Below are 6,000 nucleotides of genomic sequence, written 5' to 3'. Positions count from 1 at the left end.
TATATATGTATATATGTATATGAAATTTTATTCAGCCATGAGAAAGAAGGAAATCTTGCCCTTTGTGACCACATGGATGAACCTAGAGGACATTATGCTAAGTGAAATAAGCCAGACATACAAAGACAAATATGGCATCATCTCCCTTACAGGTGGAATCTAAAAGAAAGTTGAGCTCATAGCAGGAATGCTTGGCTGACTCAGTTGGAGGAACGTGCAACTCTTGATCTTGGGGGTGTGAGTTTGAGCCTCATGTAGGGTGTAGCAATTACTTAAATTAATAAAACTTTAAAAATAATAGAATAAAGTTGAATTCATAGTAACAGAGGGAATGGTGGTTTCCAGAGATTGGGGAGCAAGGGGGTAAGTATTGATCAAAGGGTACAAACTTTCAATTATAAGATGAATAAGTTCTAGAAGCCTTATGTACAGCATGATGACTACAGTTAATAATAATATAAGGTATATTTGAAATTTGCTAACAGGGGTTCCTGGCGGGCTCAGTCAGAAGAGCATGTGACTCTTGGTCTGGGTCATGAGTTTGAGTTCCATGTTGGATGTAGGGTTTACTTAAATAGATAGATGAATAGATAGATAATTAAATAAATAAACTGAAAAAAAAAAGAAATTTGGTAAGAGAGTAAATCTCAAGTGTTCTTACCACACACACACACACACACACACACACACACACACACACACGTGGTAACTATGTAAGGTAATGGATATGTTAATTAGTTTTATTGTGCTAATCATTTCACAATGTATACATATATCTAAATATCATATTGTATACCTTAAATACATACAATTTTTATTGTTCAGTCATATCTCCAAAAAGTTGGCAGGGGGAGGGGCACCTGGCTGGCTCTGCATGCGACTCTTAATCTTGGGGTTGTGAGTTCAAGCCTCATATTGGGCATGGAGCCAATTTTATTATTTTTTGTTTGTTTTTTTAAGTTTGTTTTCATTTATTTTGAGAGAGAGAGATAGAGAGTAAGCAGGAGAGAGACAGAGCAAGCAGGAGAGAGGCAGAGAGAGAGGGAGAGGGAAGGGACAGGCTCCACACTATCAACACAGAGCCTAATGTGGGGCTTGAACTCACGAACCAGGAGATCATGACCTGAGCTGAAGTCAAGAATCAGACACTTAACCTACTGAGCCACCCAGGCACCCCTAGCATGGAGCTTATTTTAAAACAGATAGATAGGTATATAAGTAAATAAATGAATGCAAGCTGGCAGGGGAAGTACCCTATCTCCAAATTCGGTCCCATTCTGAAGTACTTGTGCATTTGGACTTCAACATATGTCTTTTGAGAGACACAATTCAGCCCATAGCATCATTCAAAACTGATTAAAAAAAAAACGCCTTGAGAACCTTCACATTTGTATTAAAATCTATAAAATTAATATAGAATGGATAGAGTTAGGTCTTCAGAAGACCGTGATTCTGCTAGTCTTACTATAGGCATTAAATTTAGCCAAAAGGGGTGCCTGAGTGACTTAGTTGGTTAAGCTTCTGACTCTCAGTTTCGGCTCAGGTCATGATCTCATGGTTTCATGAGTTCAAGACCTACATTGGGCTCTGTGCTGACAGTGTGGAGCCTGCTTGGGATTCTTTCTCTCTCCCTCTTTCTCTGCCCCTCCCCTGCTCATGCTGTGTCTGTCTCTTTCAAAATAAATAAATAAACTTAAAAAAAAAATTTAGCCAAGAGATGTCAGCGTAAAAACAAAAGAGATACTAGAGATGTTTGCATGTTTATTCAGTACAGTCTAGGAAAAAGGAACACTAAAGCTTGGGTATATGTTGTGGATGGAGAAGGATATAGAAGTTCTAGTCACTAAAGTTCCTTTTTGGCATTTACTGATTCAAAGTAACCTTCAGATTATTTGTTTCCCAGGCATCTTGATAGGAAAAACTTTGTCTTGTATAATAGGGGAATTCTAGTCACTTAAAAGTGATATAGTAGGGACACCTGCGTGGCTCAGTTGGTTAAGCATATGACTCTTGATTTCAGCTCAGGTCATGATCTCATGGTCATGAGATCGAGCCCTGCATTAGGCTCTACACTGAGATTGGAGCCTGCCAAAGACTCACTCTCTCTCTCTCTCTCTCTCTCTCTCTCTCTCTCTCTCTCTCTCTCCCCCCCCCCCCCCCGCCTTCTTGTGCATTCTCTATAACAGCAAAATGATTTTGTCCTTTCCTCAATGATGTGAAATGAACATAAATTTGTGTAGTCATCACAGGCTCTTTCATTTCACAGCAGTGGCATAAAACTCTAAGCTGGGCAAAATACCCCCTTCTCACAGGCAACTTGCAGTAGTGTTCCCTCGGAAAGTCTGGGGGCAACAAGTGAAGGTTGTGTTTGTAGGCCAAGCAAATAATTTGGATCAGGAGTGTGTGTGTTAGAAGTAAGGAAAGATTCATTGTGAAGGCAAAGACGTGAATCTGCTGGTTTATTCGTTGGAAGGGCCAACGTTCAGTTTAAATCGATAGTTACACTATGGAGCCTGGAAATGTAGTTTTCCTTGATCTTTGACTACTACTGCTATTGATGATGATATGTTCTGTTTTACCTTCAGCCATTTGAAGAGCCACCCTTTAACACACAATGGAACACACCTACCAAACTCAAAATTGCTACTTAATTTAAGCTGGTGAAAGCAAAATGTTTACTTTGTATCTTCAGTATCTTACACCCTCTTATACCACTGGGTTTCAGTATCAAGTTTGGTGAATTACAGCGTGCCCATTAAAAAAAATGAGATACAAAAAGATTGAATTATTGTAAAGGGGTGCCTGGCTGGCTCAGTTGGTAGAGCATGTGACTCTTGATCTTGGGGTTGAGTTGGAACCCCACACTGGGTGTAGAGATTACTTAAAAATAAAATCTTAAAAAAAAACACCTCACAATCCCGGCACACTAAAATACTTTTCAAATATAGTTTTTCACTTTTTGCATATGTATTTTTAGAGCTAAAATACATTAACAGTTTATCTTACTCCTGTGTACTTAGTAGTCTATCAAATGCATTTCCCATATTTCTTATTCTAACCATTTAAAAAATTACTGTGGTTAAATATACCTGACATAAAATTTATCATTTTAAGTATTTTAAAATGTACATTTCTGTAGCACTAGGTACATTCACATTGTTGTGCAACCATCATCACCATCCATCTCCAGAACTTTTTCATCATCCCCAGATGAACTCTATACTCCCCATTCCTGCCTTCCCCTGGCAACCATGATCTACTCAGTCTCCATGAACCTGACTATTCTAGGTACCTTATATGAGTGGAATCATATAATATTTGTCTCATTGTGTCTTATTTACATCACTCTGCATAATGTCTTCAAGGTTCATGCATGTTGTGGTGTCAGAAATCCCTCCCATTTTCAAGTTAAATAATACTCCATTATATGTGAATATACCACATTTTACTTATCCATTCATCAATCAATGGATGCTTGGGCTGTTGCCACCTTTTAGTTATTGTGAATAGTGCTGCTATGAACAAGGGTATAAAAATATCTGTTCAAGTCCCTTCTTTCCATTCTTTCGGGCATTTACCCATTAGTGGACTTGGTGGATCATATGGTAATTCTATGTTTAATTTTTGAGGAACCACCATGCCATTCCCCAAGTCTAATCATTTCTATTGACTGTATAATATCCCATTTGTTTTCTATACCCTTATTTCCCAAGCCATTCCAGAATGTTTTCTAAGGATCCTCAAGTTTTCATCTCCCCCCTCCCCCCATTGGATGGGAATGAGTTTTGGTTTAAACAATGCTCCAGGTTTTTGTCCCAGTTAAAAACAAAAACAAAAACAAAAACAAAAACAAAAACTCATATACCGGAGCACCTGGGTGGCTCAGTTGGTTAAGCATCTGACTTCGTCCTAGGTCATGATCTCACCATTCCCAAGTTCGAGCCCCACGTCAGGCTATGTGCTGACAGCTCAGAGCCTGGAGCCTGCTTTGGATTCTGTGTCTCCCTCTCTCTGCCCCTCCCCCACTCACGCTCTGTCTCTCTCAAAAATAAACATTAAAAAAAACCCTTATATACACATATTGTGACTTCTGATAGCTGATAATTAAGTTGATTTTTGCTTCGTGTCATCTCACAACTACTCCCTTGTACCTAGGAAGTGCCCTATCCACGGGAGCAAGTCCTCTCTAGCTAGACCTCTGCTTTCCAATCTGGTCGTCACTAGCACACATTTAAACTTGAATCAGTTAGAGTGAAATAAAAATGAAAATTCTTTCCCTCAGTTGCACGAGCCACATTTCCAGTACATAATAGTCACATGGGGCTAGTGCTACTGACTTGGGTGACACAGATGTAGAACATTTCCATGATCCCAGAAAGTTCTGTGGTGAGTGCTGCTCTAGACTCTGACCTTTTGGCTGAATTAGAGCCTATGAGTTATTCCCAGAAATGACTAAATCCGAGGGGACAGGCCCATGATACCCCATTCAGAAGAGAATGTCACCAACTCTAAAACGTGAGTTTCATCATTTATAATGGGCATATCTCTTCCAGGGGCAGGAATACTTCTGCCTACTATTTCCCCTATCATTCTTCTTCAAAATATGAATTAATGGCCTCAAGTTTTTTGGTGATGGTCACCTAATCCAAGTTGGGTCGATTAAATTCCATCTCCTTCCCTTGGAATTTGAAAGCGGGAAAGTGAAGTGTTCAGTCAAGTCCTCTAGGTGTTTAGAACTATAAAGCCAGGAACATAAGTCCTATCTCACTAGTAAAACAGATTTGGATAAAGTAACAGAAAGAAAATGAAAGCAGGTAAGCAGAGATTAGGGTGCTGTTTAGGGTTTCTGTATTCTGGTTTCGTAGGCCCATCTGCATTCCTGACTTTGGAATCAAGGACAAAGCCTACCCACATCCTAATAGTGAATTCTTGTATGCTGAAGTTAACTTAGATTGGTTTGTTTTGTCATACTGGGAATTGGAACCCTAACTAATACACACACGTACATACACTATAGATATGGGTATTGCCATGTTCACATTGTAGAGGTATGCATGGTTGTGCAAAACATTGTACTTAGTTGTTGCACTGGGCCTCCAGACTCCCTGTAACTCCTCTGATCTTTCTCTACTTCTCCTCTTGCTTTACTTCCTTCTCATCTCAGTGCTCAGGCTGTCCTCTACTTTTTCCCTCTTCTTTTCCTTCTCTTGATCAAAGTATGCCCTTTGCTGTCTTTCCGGCGTGGAAGCTTTATAAAATCAAGCCATGTAACATATTAACAACTGGCTTTATTCTTTAGCTTGTATTGCATTTTACTCTCTCAGGCCTAAGTAATTCAGTCAACATTCATTAATGAATGACTGAATAAATAATCCCCAACAGGCCAAAGCAGTGAATGTTGAGCTTTAGAATCTGGTCTGAATAGAACTGAGTAGGGTAATTATGCAAATTTAGCACACTACATTTACTTTAGATGGACTGATTAGGAGAGACCTCACCTCTAAGACAGGATGAGTCAACTATGAAAAGAATCCCGGCATCAGCATCCCAGAGGGAAGGGACATATACAAGTGTTCTAGGTAGGAAAATGCTTAGTGTTGCCCAGGAACAGAAAGGAGGCCAGGGTGGACAGAGTGGAGATAGAAAGGCAGAGTAGCATGAGCCCTGGGAGGCAGGGCCTTCAGGCCCTGGTAAAAGGTTATGACAATATCTGAAGAGCAATAGGAAAATTCTAAAGGGATTTAAGCAAGGAAGTGACCTCATCTGAGTTGTGTTAAAAAAAAAAAAAAGTCCTTCTGGCTAGTTTGGAGAATGAATTTTAGGACGACAAGCAGGGGACCAGTTAGGAGGCTATAACAATTGTTGGCCAAGAGATCATAAGCGCTAGGCCTATGAGGATTGGAGGCCAAAGGACATGGAGCACTTTGTGACCACATTTGAGGTTTTGAAGGTAGAAATATAAGCTCTTACTGATGAAAAAGTTGCCCTTTTTACCTTTTA

This window comes from Acinonyx jubatus, chromosome B2 (genome assembly GCF_027475565.1).
Source record: "Acinonyx jubatus isolate Ajub_Pintada_27869175 chromosome B2, VMU_Ajub_asm_v1.0, whole genome shotgun sequence".
NCBI lineage: Eukaryota > Metazoa > Chordata > Mammalia > Carnivora > Felidae > Acinonyx > Acinonyx jubatus.
The sequence above is the reverse complement of the archived record's forward strand: the minus strand, read 5'-3'. Positions refer to the sequence as shown.